General features: G+C 32.9%; 1 protein-coding gene across 4 annotated transcripts in view; it reads right to left on the bottom strand.

Annotated features, from left to right (window-relative positions):
* Nucleotides 1–25,088, bottom strand: part of LOC135140472 (synaptotagmin-7) — a 905,289-nt gene that overhangs the window by 629,213 nt on the left and 250,988 nt on the right. For 2 of the 4 annotated variants that reach the window (XM_064071033.1, XM_064071034.1), the window contains exon 1: nucleotides 15,467–15,482. The exons of 1 other annotated variant lie outside the window; for it this stretch is intronic. The gene's annotated coding sequence lies outside the window, so the exon portion shown is untranslated. Of the gene's footprint in view, nucleotides 1–15,466; nucleotides 15,485–25,088 lie in introns of those variants that run through there. One more of the 4 variants, XM_064071032.1, reaches the window with a different exon arrangement.

Here is a 25,088-nt window from a genome sequence, read left to right as displayed (position 1 = left end):
AGCAAACGCATTTATTTTGGCAACGGCATTAAATAAATTCGACGAAAACATGACAGGACGTCGTATTTACGCCTCCATATTTTTCCAACCCACGGAATCAGCGTTTTTCGCATTCGTTCGGAGCGGAATGGTGTTTGCACGATGTTTAGAATGCCAGAATTTCGGGTTTTGTTTAGACGGGAACTTAACTGGAAGGAACGCTAATTGTGAGCATTATTAAACTCGTTGCATGTATAAGAAATTCGGATCTCTTTGAGGCCGATAGACGGTTAAGATAACAAGGTAAATGTATTTAATTAATTAAGCCGTGCTAAATTTAAAATGGGTTCGTCTGCGAATGTTGACTTAGACCCGGGCGGGAATTTGTAAAAAGTTTCTTATTTCTTTGAAATACATAAAAATGCTGAAGTTCCCAGAGATCCTTGGAATTACCATAATATATAAATACTAGGGATTCCAGATAAACTAAACATCTTGGAGGTTTATACGATCCAAGAAGTTTTGGACATATAAACCACCTTATAGATCCCAAATATTTTGGAGAGATTCCAAAGATGTCAATTCTACAGATCCTCAAATGTTAGAAGAGTCTGAATATCTCAAGAATGCTAAAAGGTGCTGAAGATCCTGAAGAACTTGAAAATTTAGAATATTCTGAAAATGCTAAAGATATTGAAATTCCTGACGATTCTGAAAATTTCAAATATTATAAAAATCTTGAACATAATCCTATGAATCATCTTAATGTTGAGTTCCTCGGGATTCTGAAGTATAAGAGAAAAGAGAACATTTTAAAAATTATAAAACTTTTGAGGACATTCAATATATTCAAAATTAGGAAGATTCCGAATCTCATGTTGAACCTCAAAATTTTCATGATATTGATGATCGTTTTGAAAATTGAAAAAATCGCAAAAATAATAAACATACTGGATCTTCTGACAGTCCTGAGGATCCTGAATATCTCAAGAATCCTAAAAGTTCTCAAGTTTCTGAAAATTCTGAAGAACTTGAAAATTTAGAATATTTTGAAAATGCTAAAGATATTGAAGTTCCTGAGGATTCTGAAAATTTCAAATATTATAAAAATCTTCTAACTTTCAAGATTCCAAAGATATCTTAAATTCTTTATATGTACCTTAAAGTTCTCGAAAATTTTTGAAATACATAAAAATGCTAAATACCCCAAAGATCCGATGGGTCACCATGATCTAGAGATTCTAGGGACTCTAGGGATTACAAAATCGCTAAAGAACTCAGAGGTTTATAGGAGCCAAGAAGTTCTAGACATATTCTAGAAATTCTTAGGACTTCAGCTCGAGAGATTCTGAGGTATTAGAGAAGAGAGAATATTTTAAAAATTATAAAAATCTCGAGGATATTAAAGATATTAAAGATTAGGGAGATCTAAAATATCCTGTGGATCCTCAAAAATCTGATGATATTGAGGAGCCTAATTATTTTGAAAGTTGTAAAAACAGTAAAAATAATGAAGATACTAAATTTTCTGACAGTTCTGAGGATCCAGAATATCTGAAGAATCGTCAAAGTTCTTAAATGTCTGAAGATCATGAAAAACTTGAAAATTTTCAGTATTTTAAAAATGCTAACGATACTGAATTTGCCGACAATTCCGAAAATTTTGGATTTTATAAAAATCTTGCAGCTTTCAACTGTCCAAAGTTATTTTAAAATCTTTTGGCCTTAAAGTCTTTGAAATTCCTTTAGATACATACAAATGCTAAACACTCCAAAGGTCCTATGAACCATCATAATCTAGAGATTCTAGAGATTCCAGGGATTACAAAGTGGCTCAAGTATCCTTAAAGTTCTAAAATTTCTGAAGATCCTGAAAAACTTGAAAATTTTGAGTGGTCTGAAAATGCTAAAGATATTGAAGTTCTTGACGACTCTGAAAGTTTCACATATTATAAATATCTTGAAACTCTCAAGATTCCAAAAATATTTCAAATTCTTTAGACCCTAAAGTCCTTGAAAACTTTTGAGGTAACTAAAAGTGCTAAATACCGCAAAAATCCTATGAATCATCCTAATCTAGAGATTCTGAAGTATAAGAGAAAAGAGGAAATTTTAAAAATTATAAAACTTTTGAGGACATTCAAGATATTCAAGATTAGGAGATTCCGAATTTTTTGTCGATCCACAAAATTCTCATGATATTGATGATCATTTTGAAAATGGGAAAAATCGCAAAAATAATAAAGATACTGAATCATCTGACAGTCCTGAGGATCCTGAATATCTCAATAATCCTAAAAGTTCTTAAGGTTCTGAAAATTCTGAAGAACTTGAAAATTTAGAATATTTTGAAAATGCTGGAGATATGGAAGTTTCTGAGGATTCTGAAAATTTCAAATATTATAAAAATCTTGAAACTTTCAAGACTCCAAAGATATCTTAAATTCTTTACATGTACCTTAAAGTTCTCGAAAATTTTTGAAATACATAAAAATGCTAAATACGCCAAAGATCCGATGGATCACCATGATCTAGAGGTTCTAGGGGCTCTAGGGATTACAAAATCGCTATAGAACTCAGAGGTTTATAGGAGCCAAGAAGTTCTTGACATATTCTAGAAATTCTAAGGATTTCAGTTCGAGAGATTCTGAGGTATTAGAGAAGAGAGAATATTTTAAAAATTATAAAAATCTCGAGGATATTAAAGATTAGGAAGATCCCAAATATCTTGTGGATCCTCAAAAATCTGATGATATTGAGGAGCCTGATTGTTTTGAAAATTGTAAAAACATTAAAAATAATGAAGATTTTGAATCTTCTAACTGAGGATACCTAAAATTTTCACAATCATCAGAAATTCTAAAAATTTTAGACATTATAAAAATCTTTAAACTCTCAAGATTCCAAAGATATCTTAAATTCTTTATACTTTAACGTCTTTGAAAATCCTTGAGATACAGACAAATGCTAAATATTCCAAAGATATGAATCATCATGGTCTAGAGATTGTAGGGATTACAAAGTAGCTAAAGAATTTAGAGGTTCATAGGATCCAAGAAGTTCTAGATATATTAATAACCTTAGGGGACTCAAACATTCCACAGAAATACTAATAATGTCACTTCTAGGGATTCTAAGGCGTTAGAGGGGAGAGAATAATGAGAATTTTAAAAATTTTGAATATATTAAAGATTAGGAAGATCCCGAACCTGCTGCCGATCCTCGAAATTCTGGAGATATTGGAGGAGGCTAATTATCTTGAAAGTTGTAAAAACAGTAAAAAAATGCAGATACTAAATTTTCTCACAGTCCTGAGGATCCTGAATATCTGAAGAATTCTCAAAGTTCTCAAATGTCTGAAGATCTTGAAAAACTTGAAAATTTTCAGTATTTTTAAAATGCTAACGATACTGAATTTGCCGACAATTCCGAAAATTTTGGATATTATAAAAATTTTGCAGCTTTCAAGAGTCCAAAGTTATTTTCAAATTTTGGCCTTAAAGTCCTAGAAATTCCTTGAGATACATACAAATGCTAAACACTCCAAAGATCCTATGAACCATCATAATCTAGAGATTCTAGAGATTCCAGGGATTACAAAGTGGCTTAAGAATCCTTAAAGCTCTAAAGTTTCTGAAAATCCTGAAAAACTTGAAAATTTTGATTATTCTAAAAATGCTAAAGATATTGAAGTTCTTGACAACTCTGAAAGTTTCACATATTATAAATATCTTGAAACTTTCAAGATTTCAAAAATATTTTAAATTCTTTAGACCTTAAAGTCGTTGAAAATTTTTGAGGTACGTAAAAGTGCTAAATACCTCAAAAATCCTATGAATCATCCTAATCTAGAGATTCTGGGAATTCTGAAGTATTCGAGAAAAGAGAAAATTTTAAAAATTATAAAAATTTTGAGGACATTCAAGATATTCAAGGTTAGGAAGATTCCGAATCTCTTGTCGATCCTCAAAATTTTCATGATATTGATGATCATTTTGAAAATTGAAAAAATCGCAAAAATAATAAAGATAATGGATCTTCTGATAGTCCTGAGGATCCTGAATATCTCAAGAATCCTGAAAGTTCTCAAGTTTCTGAAAATTCTGAAGAACTTGAAAATTTAGAATATTTTGAAAATGCTAAAGATATTGAAGTTCCTGAGGATTTTGAAAATTTCAAATATTATAAAAATCTTGTGACTTTCAAGATTCCAAAGATATCTTAAATTCTTTACATGTACCTTAAAGTTCTCGAAAATTTTTGAAATACATAAAAATGCTAAATACGCCAAAGATCCGATGGATCACCATGATCTAGAGATTCTAGGGACTCTAGGGATTACAAAATCGCTAAAGAACTCAGAGGTTTATAGGAGCCAAGACGTTCTAGACATATTCTAGAAATTCTAAGGATTTCTGTTCGAGAGGTTTTGAGGTTTTAGAGAAGAGAGAATATTTTAAAAATTATAAAAATCTCGAGGATATTAAAGATATTAAAGATTAGGAAGATCCCAAATATCTTGTGGATCCTCAGAAATCTGATGATATTGAGGAGCCTGATTATTTTGAAAAGTGTAAAAACATTAAAAATAATGAAGATACTGAATCTTCTAACTGAGGATACCTAAAATTTTCACAATCGTCAGAAATTCTGAAAATTTTAGACATAAAAATCTTTAAGCTCTCAAGATTCCAAAGATATCTTAAATTCTTTATACTTTAACGTCTTTGAAAATCCTTGAGATACAAACAAATGCTAAATATTCCAAAGATATTATGAATCATCATGATCTAGAGATTCTAAGGATTCTAGGGATTACAAAGTAGCTAAAGAATTCAGAGGTTTATAGGATCCAAAAAGTTCTGGATATATTAATAACCATAGGGATCCCAAGCCGTTAGAGGGGAGAGAATAATGAGAATTTTTAAAATTTTGAATATATTAAAGATTAGAAGATCTCGAACCTCCTGTCGGGGATATTGGAGGAGCCCAATTATTTTGAAAGTTGTAAAAACAGTAAAAAAATGCAGATACTAAATTTTCTGACAGTCCTGAGGATCCAGAATATCTGAAGAATCCTCAAAGTTCTCAAATGTCTGAAGATCTTGAAAAACTTGAAAATTTTCAGTATTTTTAAAATGCTAACGATACTGAATTTGCCGACAATTCCGAAAATTTTGGATATTATAAAAATTTTGCAGCTTTCAAGAGTCCAAAGTTATTTTCAAATTTTGGCCTTAAAGTCCTTGAAATTTCTTGAGATACATACAAATGCTAAACACTCCAAAGATCCTATGAACCATCATAATCTAGAGATTCTAAAGATTCCAGGGATTACAAAGTGGTTCAAGAATCCTTAAAGCGCTAGAGTTTCTGAAGATCCTGAAAAACTTGGAAATTTTGAGTAGTCTGAAAATGCTAAAGATATTGAAGTTCTTGACGACTCTGAAAGTTTCACATATTATAAATATCTTGAAACTCTCAAGATTCCAAAAATATTTCAAATTCTTTAGACCATAAAGTCCTTGAACATTTTTGAGGTACGTAAAAGTGTTAAATACCCCAAAACCTCCATCCTAATCTAGAGATTCTAGGGATTCTAAAGTATAAGAGAAAAGAGAAAATTTTAAAAATTATACAAATTTTGAGGACATTCAAGATATTCAAAATTAGGAAGATTCCGAATCTCTTGTCGATCCTCAAAATTTTCATGATATTGATGATCATGTTGAAAATTGGAAAAATCGCAAAAATAATAAAGATACTGTATCTTCTGACAGACCTAAGAATCGTAAATATCTTAAGAATCCTAAAAGTTCTGAAATGTCTGAAGATCCCGAAGAACTACAAAATTGTAAGTTTTTTAAAAATGCGAACCATACTGAAGTTCACGACAATTCCCAAAATTTCGAATATTATAAAAATCTTATGAATCAAAAGATCATCTGTATCATCATAATCTACACATTCTAGGATTTCTAAAGATTACGAAATAACCTAAGAACTTAGAGATTTATAGGATCGGAGAAGTTCTAGACATATTCTAGAGGTTGTAAATGCACCAATTGTAGAAATTCTGACATGTTAGAAAAGAGAGAATATTTTGAAAATTATAAAATCTTGAGGATATTAGATATATTTAAGATTAGGAAGATCCCTAACCTCTTGTCGATCCTCAAAATTCTAAAGACATTGAAGAGCATAATTATTTTGAAAATTATAAAAACAGTAAAAATGATGAACATACTGAATTTTCGGACAGTCCTGAAAATTCTGAATTTCTTAAGAATCCTAAAAGTTCTGAAATGTCTGAAGATCCCGAAGAACTTCAACATTTTAAGTATTTTAAAAATGCGAACGATACTGAAGTTCCCGACAATTCCCAAAATTTAGGATATTATAAAAATCTTATGAATCAAAAGATCATTTGAATCATCATAATCTACAGATTCTAGGAGTTCTAAAGATTACGAAATAATCTAAGAACTTAGAGATTTATAGGATCCAAGAAGTTCTAGACATATTCTAAGGGTTCTAAATATATCAATTCTAGAAATTCTGACATGTTAGAAAAGAGAGAATATTTTGAAAATGATAAAATCTTAAGGATATTAAATACAATTAAAGATTAGGAAGATCCCTAACCTCTTGTGAATCCTCAAAATTCTAAAGATATTGAAGAGCATAATTATTTTGAAAATTATAAAAACAGTAAAAATGATGAACATACTGAATTTTCTGACAGTCCTGAGAATCCTGAATTTCTTAAGAATACTAAAACTTCTGAAATGTCTGAAGATCCCAAAGAACTATAAAATTTTAAGTATTTTGAAAATGCGAACGATACTGAAGTTCCCGACAATTCCCAAAATTTCGGATATTATAAAAATCTTATGAATCAAAAGATCAGCTGAATCATCATAATCTACAGATTCCAGGATTTCTAAACAATCCCGGAATCCTGTAAATTTCTAAGTAATCTAAGAACTTAGAGATTTATAGGATCCAAGAAGTTCTAGACATATTCTAGAGGTTCTAAATGTATCAATTCTAGAAATTGTGAGGATATTACATATATTAAAGATTAGGAAGATCCCTAACCTCTTACCGATCCTCAAAATTCTAAAGATATTGAAGAGCATAATTATTTTGAAAATTATAAAAACTGTTAAAATAATAAAGATACTGAATCTTCTAACAGTCTTGAGAGTCCTGAATATCTCAAGATTTCTAAAAGTCCTCAAACGTCTGAAGATCCTAAAGATCATAAAAATTTCGGATATTATTAAAATCTTGAAGCTCTCAAGATTTAAAAGACATTTTATCTTTAGGTATTATTATTGTTCTTGAAAATCCCTAAGATACATACAAATTTTAAGTACTTCAAAGATCCTATGAACCATCATAATCTAGAGATTCTAGGGATTCCAGAGATTAGAAAGTAGCTAAAGAACTGAGGTCTACAGGATCCAAGAAGTTCTAGACAAATTCTGAAGATTCAAAGGATATCAGTTCTAGAGATTCTGAGGTGTAAGGAAGAGAGAATATTTTGAAAATTATAAAAATTTTGGGGATATTAAAAATATTAAAACTTAAGAAGATGGCAAATCTCTCGTCGATCCTCAAAATTCTGATGATATTGAGGAGCATAATTATTTTGAAAATTGTAAAATCAGTAAAAATAATGAAGATACCGAAGCTTCTGAGAGTCCAAAGGATCCTGAATATCTCTGGAATCCTTAAAGCTCTCAAGTTTCTGAAGATCCTGAACAACTTGAACATTTTGAGTATTAGAAGAACTTACGGGTTTATAGGATCCAAGAATATCTAGACATATTAACAATCTTAAGGATACCAAACATTATAGAGATATACTAAGAATTCTAGAAATCTTGAGGATATTCAAATTAGGAGGATCCCGAACTTAATAATGAATAATGAATTTTCTGACAGTCCTGAGGATCCTGAATGTCTCAGAAATCCTAAAAGTTGTCAAATGTCTGAAGATCCTGAGAACTTGGAAATTTTGAGTATTTTCAAGATGCTAGCCACGAGTATAATGAATTTCCCGACAATTCTGAAAATTTCGGATATTATAAAATTCTTGAAGCCGTCAAGATTTCAAAGGTATTTAACATCTTTAGGCCTTAAAGTCTTTGAAAATCCTTGAGATACATACAAATGTTAAGCACTCCAAAGATTCTTTGAACTATCATAATCTAGAGATTCTAGGGACTCCAGGGATTACAAAGTAGCTAAAGAACTTAGAAGTTTGTAGGATCCGAGAAGTTCTAAACCTTACGTATCCCAAATATACTTGAGATTCTAGAGGTACCAAGTCTAGAGACTCTGAAGTGTTAGGGAAGAGAGAATATTTTGAAAATTATAAAAATCTTGAGGAATCCCGAAACTCTTGTCGATCCTCAAAAATCTGACGATATTGAGGAGCCTGATTATTTTCAATTGTAAAAATATTTTTAAAATAAACTCTATATTTCGTAACAATAATAAATTTTCCTGAATACCGGACCTATATCACACCGATAGGTGGTAAAAGACCTGGCAAACTACGATGAGGGGCTATAAAATATCCCGGAATTAAATACCCGCTGGGGCGTATTATTCATTTTGGGTCGACGCACTTATATAAAGGCCACCCTGCAAGTCTTTAAAAGCTCCGTTGAAACTTGCCTAAGCGTAAATATATTTTGTTCTAACACCAGAAGCGATAATTCCCTCCAGAATTTCAACTAAAACTCATTTATAACTTCGGAATCGATTTTCAATCGGGAGAAAAAAATTTTTAATCAAAATAATAAGCAACAATAAACAAAGATTATAACCAGCTTTGGCCTTCCACCCACCTATAAATAACCCCGTGCGTGGTCGTCCCGCCCTCGCGTCCGTCCCGCACTCGCCCTTAAGGGCCCTAAAACCCCCACCGTTTACGCGCCGCCGGAAATCTTTGCCTGCTTGAACAATGAATGGAAAGAAAATGACGTTCAAGAAAATTGGAGAGACGTCAATTGGCGCGGATCGATGACGTGTCTGCGGAATTGCCAGTGATGGCGAAAATGTGGTGAAAAGTTGGAAGTTATTGAATGTTGAGCGAAATCGGATCGCTTTTCCAAAGAGGAAAAATTCGAGGGGTTTTTTGAAAAGAGTTGGCCGAAAGGGGATTTGTCTAAGTGGATTAAATCGTTGGCACGCGATGGGGGACGTTTTAAATGGATGTACCGCCAATTTCCGACTGCAAATAACGGCCGGATTTCGGTTGTTTGTTTTCCGCTGCGGGAAAGCGACGAATTGGGGGTTCTTGGAGGTGTTCTTGAAACCAGACGAGGGGTGGAAATCGGCGGAAAGGCGGAATAGAGTGTGAGGCGCGAAAGCCGGTCCTACCCCCTCCACTTTTCCTCATTCAAGGTTGTTCAGATAGTGTCAGCTATTGTTTTTAATGTTTTTTCTTTACTGTATCTTTATATTGGTTAAGAGCTGTAATTACTCTGTCCTGTATGTGTCTAGCAAATAAATGTTTATTTCATTATTTATTTATATTTATTTAAATATTAAATTATGCAAATTGTTGGTCTGTGTAGCGAATTATGTAAAAATATCACCAATCAGATTTTCCCGCTTTGATTACAGAAAATTTTGAATTCGAAACGAGAACTTTTTCAGACAATATTTTAAACCAAATAGTGGAGTAATTTTTTGACAATAATGAATTTTTATTTAATAAACTTTTTATGGGTAGATTTTAGATGGAAAGCAGTAAGCAATCGAAAAAACTGGCGAATATTGACAATCTGAAAATGGCACAGGATGAAAGTTCGGAATGAAATGCACAAAAATTACACATAACGTTTGTATCTGTTCAAAGGACGAAATTTAATTTAATGTTTTCCTTGATTGACTTGAAGTTAATAATTTAATTAAAAAAAGAACATTTAGAAAGATCCTGAACATGCTCGCTGCGCTCGCCTTTTAGAATTTAATCTTTTCAGAGTAATTTACCTTCACAGGGAGATCTTTGGAAATTTTATAATAAAAACTAAGTAGCCATGCTAACCGTTCATTCGTAAGACTTTTTAGGACACTAAATCAGTCGAAGATTATTAAAAACAATTTTGTTCTTTAAAAATATGAGTTTAAAGATTTTTTTGTAATCACTAGTGTCTGTGAAACTGAAATATGTTGAACATGCTCGCTACGCTCGCCTTTTGGAATTTAATCTTCACAGGGAGATACTTAAAATTATTATTACAATAAAAACTATTTTTATGACACTAAATTAATCGAAGAACAGTCAGAATGCGAGCGCAGCGAGCACGTTCAGGTATATTTGAAAAAAATCTCTGATGGTGTCCCTGAGAAGCTAAATTATTAAGAACAAATTTATTTTTTAAAAATGAGTACATGATTTTTTTTGTGATCACTAATGTCTGTGAAACGGAAAAATTCGAAACATGCTCGCTGCGCTCGCCGTTTAGGATGTAATTTTCACGGGGAAATGTCCAAAATTATTATAATAAAAACTAAGTAACCTTGTTGACCGTTCATTCATAAGAAATTTTATGACACTAAATCAATTAAAGAACAGTCAGAATGCGAGCGCAGCGAGCACGATCAGGTATGTTTTTAAAAAATCTCTGATGCTGTCTCTGAAAAGCTAAATTATTAAGAACAAATTTGTTCTTTAAAAATGAGTTTAAAGATTTTTTTGTGATCACTAATGTCTGTGAAACTGAAAAATTCGAACATGCTCGCTGCGCTAGCCCTTTAAAATTTAATTGTCAGAAGAAGATCTTCAAAATTATTATAATCACGACTAAGTAGCCTTGCTGACCGTTCATTCCTAACAATTTTTATGACACTAAATTAACTGAAGAACAGTCAGAATGCGAGCGCAGCGAGCACGTTCAGGTATATTTTAAAAAAATCTTTGATGGTGTCCCTGAGAAGCTAAATTATTAAGAACAAATTTGTTCTTTAAAAATGAGTTTAAAGATTTTTTGTGATCACTAATGTCTGTGAAACTGAAAAATTCGAAACATGCTCGCTGCGCTCGCCTTTTAGAATTTAGTTTTCACAGGGAGATCTTCAAAATTATTATAATAAAAACTAAGTGACCTTGCTGACCGTTCATTCGTAAGAATTTTTATGACACTAAATTAATTGAAGAACAGTCAGAATGCGAGCGCAGCGAGCACGTTCAGGTATATTTTAAAAAAATCTCTGATGGTGTCCCTGAGAAGCTAAATTATTAAGAACAAATTTATTTTTTAAAAATGAGTACATGATTTTTTTTGTGATCACTAATGTCTGTGAAACGGAAAAATTCGAAACATGCTCGCTGCGCTCGCCGTTTAGGATGTAATTTTCACGGGGAAATGTCCAAAATTATTATAATAAAAACTAAGTAACCTTGTTGACCGTTCATTCGTAAGAAATTTTATGACACTAAATCAATTGAAGAACAGTCAGAATGCGAGCGCAGCGAGCACGATCAGGTATGTTTTTAAAAAATCTCTAATGCTGTCTCTGAGAAGCTAAATTATTAAGAACAAATTTGTTCTTTCAAAATGAGTTTAAAGATTTTTTTGTGATCACTAATGCCTGTGAAACTGAAAAATTCGAACATGCCCGCTGCGCTCGCCCTTCAAAATTTAATTGTCAGAAGAAGATCTTCAAAATTATTATAATCAAGACGAAGTAGCCTTGCTGACCGTTCATTCCTAACAATTTTTATGACACTAAATTAACTGAAGAACAATCAGAATGCGAGCGCAGCGAGCACGTTCAGGTATATTTTAAAAAAATCTTTGATGGTGTCCCTGAGAAGCTAAATTATTAAGAACCAATTTGTTCTTTAAAAATGAGTTTAAAGATTTTTTGTGATCACTAATGTCTGTGAAACTGAAAAATTCGAAACATGCTCGCTGCGCTCGCCCTTTGTAATTTAATTTTCACAGGGAGATCTTTAAATTTATTATAATCAAGACTAAGTAGCCTTGCTGACCGTTCATTCCTAAGAATTTTTTTGACACTAAATTAATTGAAGAACAGTCAGAATGCGAGCGCAGCGAGCACGTTCAGGTATATTTTAAAAAAATCTCTGATGGTGTCCCTGAGAAGCTAAATTATTAAGAACCAATTTGTTCTTTAAAAATGAGTTTAAAGATTTTTTGTGAACACTAATGTCTGTGAAACTGAAAAATTCGAAACATGCTCGCTGCGCCCGCCCTTTAGAATTTAATTTTCACAGGGAGATCTTTAAAATTATTATAATCAAGACTAAGTAGCCTTGCTGACTGTTCATTCCTAAGAATTTTTATGACATTAAATTAACCGAAGAACAGTCAGAATGCGAGCGCAGCGAGCACGTTCAGGTATATTTTTAAAAAATCTCTGATGGTATCCCTGAGAAGCTAAATTATTAAGAACAAATTTGTTCTTTAAAAATGAGTTTAAAGATTTTTTTGTGATCACTAATGTCTATGAAACTGAAATTTCGAAACATGCTCGCTGCGCTCGACTTTTAGAATTTAATTTTCACGGGAAGATCTTCAAAATTATTATGATCAAAACTAAGTAGCCGTGTTGACCGTTCATTCCTAACAATTTTTATGACACTAAATTAACTGAAGAACAGTCAGAATGCGAACACAGCGAGCACGTTCAGGTATGTTTAAAAAAAAATTTGATTGCGTCCCTGAGAAGCTAAATTATTAAGAACAAGTTTCTTGTTTAAAAGTATGACTTTGAAGATTTTTTTGTGATCACCAATGTCTGTGAAACAGAAAGATCTTGTATATGCTCGCTGCGCTCGCCTCTTAGAATTCAATCTTCACAGGGAGATCTTTAAAATTATTATAATCAAGACTAAGTAGCCTTGCTGACCGTTCATTCGTAAGAATTTTTATGACATTAAAATAACTGAAGAACAGTTAGAATGCGAGCGCAGCGAGCACGTTCAGGTATATTTTAAAAAATTCTCTGATGGTATCCCTGAGAAGCTAAATTATTCAGAACAAATTAGTTCTTTAAAAATGAGTAAAGATTTTTTTTGTGATCATTAATGTCTGTGAAACTGAAAAATTCGAAACATGCTCGCTGCGCTCGCCTTTTAGATTTTAATTTTCACAGGAAGATCTTCAAAATTATTATAAATCAAAACTAAGTAGCCTTGTTGACCGTTCATTCGTAAGTATTTTTATGACACTAAATGAATCGAAGAACAGTCAGAATGCGAGCGCAGCGAGCACGTTCAGGTTAATTTTAAAAAATTCTCTGATGGTGTCCCTGAGAAGCTAAATTATTAAGAACCAATTTGTTCTTTAAAAATGAGTTTAAAGATTTTTTGTGATCACTAATGTCTGTGAAACTGAAAATTTCGAAACATGCTCGCTGCGCTCGCCTTTTAGAATTTAATTTTCACAGGAAGATCTTCAAAATTATTATAATCAAAACTTAGTAGCCGAGTTGACCGTTCATTCGTAAGTATTTTTATGACACTAAATGAATTAAAGAACAGTCAGAATGCGAGCGCAGCAAGCACGTTCAGCTATATTTTAAAAAATCTCTGATGGTATCCCTGAGAAGCTAAATTATTAAGAACAATTTTCTTGTTTAAAAGTATGAGTTTGAAGATTTTTTTGTGATCACCAGTGTCTGTGGAACTGAAAGATCTTGTACATGCTCGCTGCGCTCGCCTTTTAAAATTTAATCTTCACGAGGAAATCTTTAAAATTATTGTAATAAAAACTAAGTAGCCTTGCTGAGAGTCACAATGCGAGCGCAGCGAGCACGTTTAGTACATTTAAAAAAATTCGCTGATGGTATACCTGAGAAGCTAAATTATCAAGAACAAATTTGTTGTTGTTTAAAATATGACTTTAAAGATTTTTTGTGATCATTAATGTCTGTGGAACTGAAAGATCTTGAACATGCTCTCTACGCTCGCTTTTGTTGTTATTCAAAATTTAAGTTTGATTGATGTCTGTGTGACTGAAACACCTCTCGCTACGCTCACATTTTAGAGGTCTATTTTTCAAGGCTAATTTACCTTCACAGGGAGATCTTAAAATTTGTTATAAGAAAAACTAGTAGCCTTGATAAAATGTTTTCTTGACAGTAAATTAATTAAAAAAAGAATATTTAGAATGCGAGCACAGCGAGTCCAAAGTTTCTCAATACGGATTCAGAAACTACATCAGTAGGAATATGTTATTTTATAAAATTTGAAACACGAACACGAACATAATGCAATCAAAATCTTGAGACACCCTATTTGTTTTTAAGAGCCTTACTGGATACTAAGCAGTTTTGTATTGAATTTTAAAATGTGCATTTCGAGCTGTAATGACTTTTCTTTCGAAAAAAAAAAAAGAGAAAGTGGAATCTTCATAGAGAAAGCAAACTGTTATCTTACTTGGGTAGAATTCGAATTCTAAAGCGTAAAATATGGCGTAGTGTTCAACAAGTTTACAAGAATTTTATCTGTGAGGCTGAAAATTCTCTTCTAAATGGTCCAAAGGAGTTCTGGATGGTTGTAAAAACAAACTTATCTGATTTCATTTAGCTTCTTACACTGTTACTTCTTTAACTCTCAAAGGTTTTAACACCATTTTTGAAAAAATAAAAAAATTCAAAAATGTTTCTTCTCTTCAGTCGTGTAGGTATAGATTTAAAAATGTAACCAACCTTATTGTTAGATTTTTAGAATTATAATTTTTTTTAGAGTTTCAGAATCTCCGTGTAACGATTTTTTAAAATGACGAAAGTTGTGTAATTATCAAAAATTCTAAATACGGAAAGTGCAAAGATGTTAAAAAACGAAGGCCTCTTAACATATCTTTTAAAAATTTTCTAAGATGTGGGTTGATTCACGAACAATAAAATCTGAGTATAACTAACAACTTAACTGAATTTTTGAAATTTTCGCTGTTTTGATGCTGTCAGGATTTTGAATATTCTTAGTATAAGAGATATCTAATTTACAAATTTTGACAATTAATTATTTAGTTTTAACAAAGTTTCAGGTTTTTCTATTTACTTATATGTAATTTTGTTCTTTTTATAACGTATAAGTTTTTAATAAATTTTAGATCGATACGTTTTTTGGAAATAAATAAAGTTCAATAAAATTTATCTCACCTCGAACCACTCTTTTTTACTTTCGGCGCCACAACCAACCGCCAAAAAACGCCAACACGAAAACCGAATTAAAACTAGTAAAACCTCATTTTCTAACCCGGCGCCTCCACCAAAACCAACAATACATTAAAATTCAATTTACTCCACTCAAACTCCTCAATTGAATTCATCACCCTTTCCACCCCAAACAAGAACCACTCATTTAAAACCAAACCCGAAATCTTAAAAAAAAACTCATAACCCGCCGCCTCCACGAATTAATTAAACCCGTCTTCCCGATTTCGTCCCCCCTCTCGGCCCCTCAGATGCAACACGTTTCGCCGCCACTCACCGCAATTCACAGCACGATCTAGCCGCCACTGCAACTGCACAAGGATAACAAACAAAATCGTGGCCCGCCAAACGGGGACGGCGCTCAAGATCGTACCGGCTCGTGCCGGCCCGAGAGCCGCCGATTTCTTTATTGTGGCGGCGGCGAACAACTCGGGGTGGTTTCTTGTTGATTTTGGCCGAAGTTGGCGGCGAGAACTCGTTTTTCGTAATTAAGTCTGTTGCTGTTTTATTGTAATTCGGGATGTTTGAGCGGGAGTGTTGGTTTAGGCGGCGGCTGGGGGCGATTTTTGCGGTCGGGGGCGGCTGGATGCGGGTTCGGGGTTTGATTTATTAATTGTAGTCGAGGTTTCGATTTATAGTGGCAGGTATGAGAGGGGGTGTGGAATATTTAAGTGGTCTAGGATTCGTCTAGTGTTTGTTATTTTCGTTGAAGTTTGAGTTTAGTTTTGAATATTTATAAGGCAACTTAATCCACGAAGTTTAGAGTGGTTTACGGCTGTGAACTCATTAAGGATGAAAGTTCTAGTTGTTTGGACCGAACTTTTTTACTAATAATATTTAGATTGGAATAATGTTGTGTTTGTAGTTGGAATGGCACAGATTTGAATGCTCTGTTGGCCTGTAAAATTGACTAATAGGATTAGGTTCTGAGTTATGTGAAACGGTGGGTCACAAATTCATAGTCAAAAACAAATACGAGTTTTTAGTTTGATAAAACACTGTGAAAAACACTCCTCAACAAGCTTTAAAACTTGAAGAGAATAATTAATCTCACTCTAATTTTTTTTAATTAAAAAAAAAAATTAATAATGTCCGTAAACAACCGCCACTTTATTAATAACGTCACAAAAACCGCCTCTCAAGAAGTTGTTTTCCTGTTAAAAAACAATTTTACTTCCTGTCGCTACATTCAACGAACGACGTTCTATTAAAACCAACGCTTCATTGGCATTATAAGAGCTTTCTATAGCGAATAAAAGCGCCCACAAAACACCGGAAGCAATTGGATTCCCACAAAAAGCGACAAAAAAATTAATCAGAGATAATAAATTAGCGCAAAAATAAGAACATACAAATGTAAGCAGAAAAAATCCAGTTCGGGTCAGTTTCGAAACTTAACTAAATACATTTTCTTGTAGATTTCGAGCCGTACAAGTTACTTCCGGCGTTATTTCTTCGATAACTCCAACCGTATTTCCAGAATCGAAATTGAAAAATCGTAATTTTGAAAAATTAAAAAAAATCCGTATTTCACTCGGAATATTTCGAAAATATTGCTCCGTGGACCCTAAGTAAATACGTTATATTTTTAGAATCAGCACGTCAAAATTTATATCCCTGAATTTTTCGAGAATTTTCGGACCAGTTTTTCAAAAATGAAATTTTCCACTATATAATACGAGATTGTGTCATAATCATTTTAAAATTGACACACCTGGCATTGAGATTGTGTCGATCATTTAAAATAGACACTTGTGGCCTAGAAAATTGTGTCATAATCATTTAGAATTAACACAGGTCACAGGTGACCCTCGAGATTGCGTTGAAATCATTTTAAAATTGAAACGCGTGGTCTTGACAATGTGTCATAATCAATTAAAACTGATACACGTGACCCTCGAGACTGTGTCAAAATCATTTAAAATAGACACTTGTGCCCCGAGATTCCTTAATAAAGTTATTAAACAATCAAACACATGAATTTTGCAAACAAGCTCCGCCCCTCAACCTGACAACAAATGGAAAATTAATTACAATCGAGAAGGGCGGGTGGGTGGGGCTTAATTAATCAAGGTTTCTTTTGTTTAATCTGTACATAGTTTTCTTCCAGTAAAACGGTACTTAAAGCACTGAAGCCCCCTAAATTGTGTCATTATGATTTAAAATAGACATTCGTGGCCGTCGAGATTGTGTCAAAATCTTTTAAAATAGACACTTGGGACCCTCGAGATTCTTTAATAATCCTCTTTAGAAATACACTCGGGACCACCGAGATTCTTTAATTATTTTTTTTTTATCAAACAAATAGGAATTTTGCACTTAAGCTCCGCCCCTCGATCTGACAACAAATGGAAAATTCGTTACAATTGAGAAGGGCGGGTGGGTGGGGCTTAATTAATCAAGGTTTCTTTTGCTGTATATAGATTTCTTTCAGTAAAACGATACTTAAAGCATTGAAGCACCCTAAATTGTGTAATAATAATTTAAAATAGACATTCGTGGTCTTCGAGATTGTATCATATTAATTTTGAAATTAACACGCGTACCCTTGAGATTGTATCAATCATTTAAACTAGACACTTTTCGCCTTGGAAATTGTGTCATTATGATTTAAAATAGACATTCGTGGCCCTCGAGATTGTGTCAAAATCTTTTAAAATAGACACTTGTGACCCCTGAGATTCCTTCATAATCCTCTTAAGAAAGACACTCGGGACCACCGAGATTCTTTAATAATTTTTTTTTTATCAAACAAATGGGAATTTTGCAATTAAGCTCCGCCCCTCGATCTGACAACAAATGGAAAACTCGTTACAATTGAAAAGGGCGGGTGGTTGGGGCTTAATTAATCAAGGTTTCTTTTGCTTAATATGTATATAGATTTCTTTCAGTAAAACGATACTTAAAGCATTCAAGCCCCCTAAATTGTGTCATAATAATTTAAAATAGACATTCGTGGCCTTCGAGATTGTGTCATATTAATTTTGAAATTAACACGCGTACCCTTGAGATTGTGTCAATCATTTAAAATAGACACTTTTAGCCTTGGAAATTGTGTTATTATAATTTAAAATAGACACTCGTGGCCCTCGAGATTGTGTCAAAATCTTTTAAAATAGACACTTGTGACCTACGAGATTCTTTAATAATCCTCTTAAGAAAGACACTCGGGACCACCGAGATTCTTTAATAATTTTTTTTTAATCAAATAAATAGGAAATTTGCAATTAAGCTCCGCCCCTCGATCTGACAACAAATGGAAAATTCGTTACAATTGAGAAGGGCGGGTGGGTGGGGCTTAATTAATCAAGGTTTCTTTTGCTTAATATGTATATAGATTTCTTTCAGTAAAACGATACTTAAAGCATTGAAGCCTGTTAAATTGTGTCATAATAATTTAAAATAGACATTCGTGGCCTTCGAGATTGTGTCATATAATTTTGAAATTAACACGCGTACCCTTGAGATTGTGTCAGTCATTTAAAATAGACACTTGTGACCCCTGAGATTCCTTCATAATCCTCTTAAGAAAGACACGCGGGACCACCGAGATTCTTTAATAATTTTTTTTTTTAATCAAACTAATAGGAATTTTGCAATTAAGCTCCGCCCCTCGATCTGACAGCAAATGGAAAATTCGTTACAATCGAGAAGGGAGGGTGGGTGGGGCTTAATTATTCAATGGTTCTTTTGCTTCACATGAATATAGATTTCTTCCAGTAAAACGATACTTAAAGCATTGAAGCCTGCCAAATTGTGTCATAATAATTTAAAATAGACATTCGTGGTCTTCGAGATTGTGTCATATTAATTTTGAAATTAACACGCGAACCCTTGAGATTGTGTCAATCATTTAAAATAGACACTTTTAGCTTTGCAAATTGTGTCATTATGATTTAAAATAGACATTCGTGGCCCTCGAGATTGTGTCAAAATCTTTTAAAATAGACACTTGTGACCCCTGAGATTCCTTCATAATTCTCTTAAGAAAGGCACTCGGGACCACCGAGATTCTTTAATAATTTTATTTTTTGTAATCAAACAAATAGGAATTTTGCAATTAAGCTCCGCCCCTCGATCTGACAGCAAATGGAAAATTCGTTACAATTGCGAAGGGTGGGTGGGTGGGGCTTAATTATTCAAAGTTTCTTTTGTTTAACATGTATATAGATTTCTTTCAGTAAAACGATACTAAAACCATTGAAGCCTGTTAAATTGTGTCATAATAATTTAAAATAGACATTCGTGGCCTTCGAGATTGTGTCATATTAATTTTGAAATTAACACGCGAACCCTTGAGATTGTGTCAATCATTTAAACTAGACACTTTTAGCCTTGGAAATTGTGTCATTATGAGTTAAAACAGACATTCGTGGCCCTCGACATTGTGTCAAAATCTTTTAAAATAGACACTTGTGACCCCTGAGATTCCTTCAAAATCCTCTTAAGAAAGACACTCGGGACCACCGAGATTCTATAATAATTTTATTTTTTGTAATCAACCAAATAGGAATTTTGCAATTAAGCTCCGCCCCTCGATCTGACAGCAAATGGAAAATTCGTTACAATTGCGAAGGGTGGGTGGGTGGGGCTTAATTATTCAATGGTTCTTTTGCTTCACATGAATATAGATTTCTTCCAGTAAAACGATACTTAAAGCATTGAAGCCTGCCAAATTGTGTCATAATAATTTAAAATAGACATTCGTGGTCTTCGAGATTGTGTCATATTAATTTTGAAATTAACACGCGAACCCTTGAGATTGTGTCAATCATTTAAAATAGACACTTTTAGCTTTGCAAATTGTGTCATTATGATTTAAAATAGACATTCGTGGCCCTCGAGATTGTGTCAAAATCTTTTAAAATAGACACTTGTGACCCCTGAGATTCCTTCATAATTCTCTGAAGAAAGGCACTCGGGACCACCGAGATTCTTTAATAATTTTATTTTTTGTAATCAAACAAATAGGAATTTTGCAATTAAGCTCCGCCCCTCGATCTGACAGCAAATGGAAAATTCGTTACAATTGCGAAGGGTGGGTGGGTGGGGCTTAATTATTCAAAGTTTCTTTTGCTTAACATGTATATAGATTTCTTTCAGTAAAACGATACTTAAAGCATTGAAGCCTGTTAAATTGTGTCATAATAGTTTAAAATAGACTTTCGTGGCCTTCGAGATTGTGTCATATAATTTTGAAATTAACACGCGTACCCTTGAGATTGTGTCAATCATTTAAAATAGACACTTTTAGCCTTGCAAATTGTGTCATTATGATTTAAAATAGACATTCGTGGCCCTCGAGATTGTGTCAAAATCTTTTAAAATAGACACTTGTGACCCCTGAGATTCCTTCATAATCCTCTTAAGAAAGGCACTGGGGACCACCGAGATCCTTTAATAATTTTTTTTTAATCAAACAAATAGGAATTTTGCAATTAAGCTCCGCCCCTCGATCTGACAACAAATGGAAAATTCGTTACAATTGAGAAGGGCGGGTGGGTGAGGCTTAATTAATCAAGGTTTCTTTTGCTTCACATGTATATAGATTTCTTTCAGTAAAACGATACTTAAAGCATTGAAGCCTGCCAAATTGTGTCATAATAATTTAAAATAGACATTCGTGGTCTTCGAGATTGTGTCATATTAATTTTGAAATTAACACGCGAACCCTTGAGATTGTGTCAATCATTTAAAATAGACACTTTTAGCTTTGCAAATTGTGTCATTATGATTTAAAATAGACATTCGTGGCCCTCGAGATTGTGTCAAAATCTTTTAAAATAGACACTTGTGACCCTTGAGATTCCTTCATAATCCTCTTTAGAAAGACACTCGGGACCACCGAGATTCTTTAATAATTAGATTTTTTGTAATCAAACAAATAGGAATTTTGCAATTAAGCTCCGCCCCTCGATCTGACAGCAAATGGAAAATTCGTTACAATTGCGAAGGGTGGGTGGGTGGGGCTTAATTATTCAAGGTTTCTTTTGCTTAACATGTATATAGATTTCTTTCAGTAAAACGATACTTGAGGCATTGAAGCCTGCTAAATTGTGTCATAATAATTTAAAATAGACATTCGTGGCCTTCGAGATTGTGTCACATTAATTTTGAAATTAACACGCGTACCCTGGAGATTGTGTCAATCATTTAAAATAGACACTTTTAGCCTTGGAAATTGTGTCATTATAATTTAAAATAGGCATTCGTGGCCCTCGAGATTGTGTCAAAATCTTTTAAAATAGACACTTGTGACCCCTGAGATTCCTTCATAATTCTCTTAAGAAAGGCACTCGGGACCACCGAGATTCTTTAATAATTTTATTTTTTGTAATCAAACAAATAGGAATTTTGCAATTAAGCTCTGCCCCTCGATCTGACAGCAAATGGAAAATTCGTTACAATTGCGAAGGGTGGGTGGGTGGGGCTTAATTATTCAAAGTTTCTTTTGCTTAACATGTATATAGATTTCTTTCAGTAAAACTATACTTAAAGCATTGAAGCCTGTTAAATTGTGTCATAATAATTTAAAATAGACATTCGTGGCCTTCGAGATTGTGTCATATTAATTTTGAAATTAACACGCGTACCCTTGAAATTGTGTCAATCATTTAAAATAGACACTTTTAGTCTTGGAAATTGTGTCATTATGATTTAAAATAGGCATTCGTGGCCCTCGAGATTGTGTCAAAATCTTTTAAAATAGACACTTGTGACCCCTGAGATTCCTTCATAATCCTCTTAAGAAAGGCACTCGGGACCACCGAGTTTCTTTAACAATTTTATTTGTTTTAATCAAACAAATAGGAATTTTGCAATTAAGCTCCGCCCCTCGATCTGACAACAAATGGAAAATTCGTTACAATTGACAAGGGTGGGTGGGTGGGGCTTACTTAATCAATGTTTCTTTTTCTTAATATATATACAATTTTCTTTCAAAACACGATACTTCAAGCACTGGGGCCTCCGAAATTGTCTCATAATAATTTAAAGTAGATATAAATTCTAATAAAGTACAACAGTTTCAAGATGATGACTAATACCATTATAATCTGAAACTTCCTTTTTCCTGCTCTTTATTAAAAAAAAAAAAAAATAACGACGACATCCATAAGCAACCGCGACTTCATTAACAATATCACAAAAAGCTCAACTTTCACCCAAAGACAGTCTGTCTCTCAAGAAGTTGCTTTCCTATTAAAAAACAATTTTCCTCCTTGTAGCCACATTCCGCGAACGACATTCAATTAAAACCAACATTTCGCTGCCATTGTGAGAGCTTTCTTTAACGGATAAAAGCCCACACAAAACACCGGAAGCAGTTCCCACAAAAAGCGACAAAAAAATTAATCGAAGCCCATAAACTAATGCAAAAATAATAACACCCAAATTTCGACCGGCAAAAAATGCACTTCAAGCCGCTATAAAATCGGTCGCTCCCATCCCATTGGCACCAGTTCCTAACCAGCTTCAAAATGAAATTAGCTTTCGTATTGTTGGCGGTAGTTTTTGTGGCTGTGGTGATCACCGACGTGAGTATTTAAGTCAATTCGTATTTTTTTCTTTGTATTTTTTTTTATTTTTTTTTTGTTGCGGTTGCAGGTGGAGGCGCTCAAAGGTCGCAAGAAGCAGAAGGAAGAAAGCGATACTGAGGATGGCGAAGCGCAAGAGGTCGAGAAACATGGCAACAAGTTCGGTCATAAGCATAAGCACAACCACAAGCAGCAGAGGAAGCAAAATAAGCAGCAAACCAGGGACCGGGTGGATGAAATTCCCCATGAGGAGATAATGACCTTAGAAGCGTTGCAAGAAGAATGATTTTTTCCACACCAAAAAAATATTATTTAACACATGTAACTAACTAAACCTATATGCTGTAGATGTGCGCGAAATTAAAATTTTAATCTGCAAAATGTTTGTCGTTTTATTACTGCGAGCCGAACGTAAAAATGCTGTAAAACGGGGAAGCCGAATATGTTTGAAGCTCGAGAGCTGAGGAGTTTATGAAGTATGAAAAGAAATTACGGGGAAATAATTTCAGTGGTGTTTGCTTCGGCAGTCCAGGTATAACTTTTCGACGTGCTTACGAGATTTGAGGACTCCAGAGTGGGAGTTTTTCACGCAATTTTTCCTTTGATATTAATAATAATAATAACCTAGCGTAACGTTTATGTTTAAACGGCTGTTTTTGGCTTATGGATAAATTTTCAACAATATTAATCATACGTATTTTTTCACAATTATAAATTCATCTTTAAAACAAGGGATAGCGGGATACAAAATTAATACTGGAAAGGCGCAAAAGGAAGTAGCAAACATGGCAGTAAAAAGCAAAAAATGGTATTAAATGTACCAGTTTTCGATTTCTCGCTTTATCGGTTTTCCAACTTTTCGATTTCTCGGTTTCTCAGTTTTTCAGTGTTTCGATTCTTCGAATTTCCGATTCCCGAATTTTTCGTTTTTTCAATTATCTATTCGATTTTTTATTTTTCAATTTTTTCAATTTGAGATTTTTCAAATTTTCGATTCCACAATGTTTCGATTTTTTAGTTTTTCTTGTTTCGATTTTCGAGCTTCCAACTTGTGGGATTTTCCATTTTCGGATTTTTTAAATCTTAGATTTTTATATTTCTCAAGTTTTTGATTGTTCGGATTTTCGATTGTTCAATTTCTCGAATCTTCAGTTTTTCGACTTTTTGACTTTTCGATTCCTGGATTTTCGAATTTTTCCTTTTTCAATTTTTCCAATTTTCACTTTTGTAATTTTTCAATATCATGATTTTCCAATTTCTCTATTTTTCGATATTCCAGTTTTTCGAATCTTCAATTGTTCGATTTTTTGATTTTTCGATTCCAATTTTTGAATTTTTTTAATTCTTCGATTTCTCAGTTTTTCGACTTTTTAGCTTTGATTTTTCGATTATTCGATTCTTCTACTTTTCAGTTTTCCGATTTTTCCATTTTTTAAATTTTAGATTTGGATTTTTCCATTTGTCGGTTTCTTATTTTTTGAATTTGTCAATTTTCTAAAATTTCACTTTTGCAACTTTTCAATTTACCAATTTTTCAATGGTTCGATTTCTTAAATTTTCTTTTCCCCACTTTTTTCATTTTTCGATTTACTATTTTTTTGGGGTTTCTAAATTTTTCAATTTTTCGATCTTTTAAATTTTAGATTTATCCTGTTTTAAAGTTTTCAATTTTTTGATTTTATCAATGTTGCGATTTTTCAAATTAGATTTTTCGATTACTCAACTTTAAAATTTTTATATTTCCCGATTTTTTTACTTTTCGGATTTCGATAATTGAATTTTTCGGTTCTTTAATTTTAGATTTTGCACTTCTTCGATTTTTCAGTTTTTCAATATTTCGAAATTTCACTTTTGTAATTTTTCAGTATCCCGATTTTTTAATTTTTCGACTTTTTAATTTTTCAATTTTTTGTGGCTCACAATTTCTGAATGTTCATTATTCAATTCTTTGATTTTTCGATTTTTAAATTTCTCGATTTATCGATTCTCCAGTTTTTCGGATCTTCAGTTTTTCGACTTTTTGAGTTTTCGATTCCTCGATTTTTGAATGTTCGAATTTTTCGATATTTCAATTTTTCGAGTTAATAAATTTGATTTTTCGATTTTTAAAATTAGAATTTTCAATTGTTTTATTTTTAAGTTCAATTGTTCGAATTTTGCATTTCTCTATCTCAACAAAAGATAACTACAAAAAGCACTCAAGCACGTTCTTTTCGTCCTTTTCGTCCCTCTCGTCCTTTTTATCCTTTCTGTCCTCTTTATCATTTTTATTCTTTTCATCCTTTTTATCCCTCTTATAATTTTCATTCTTTTCATACTATTTGTTCTCTTCATCTTTTTTATCCATCTTATCTTTTCCATACT

The sequence above is a fragment of the Zophobas morio genome, unplaced genomic scaffold (genome assembly GCF_036711695.1).
Source record: "Zophobas morio isolate AGI-343-1 ecotype UQ-CSIRO unplaced genomic scaffold, CSIRO_AGI_Zmor_V1 ptg000040l, whole genome shotgun sequence".
Lineage (NCBI taxonomy): Eukaryota > Metazoa > Arthropoda > Insecta > Coleoptera > Tenebrionidae > Zophobas > Zophobas morio.
This window is presented reverse-complemented; position numbering and strand designations above follow the sequence as displayed.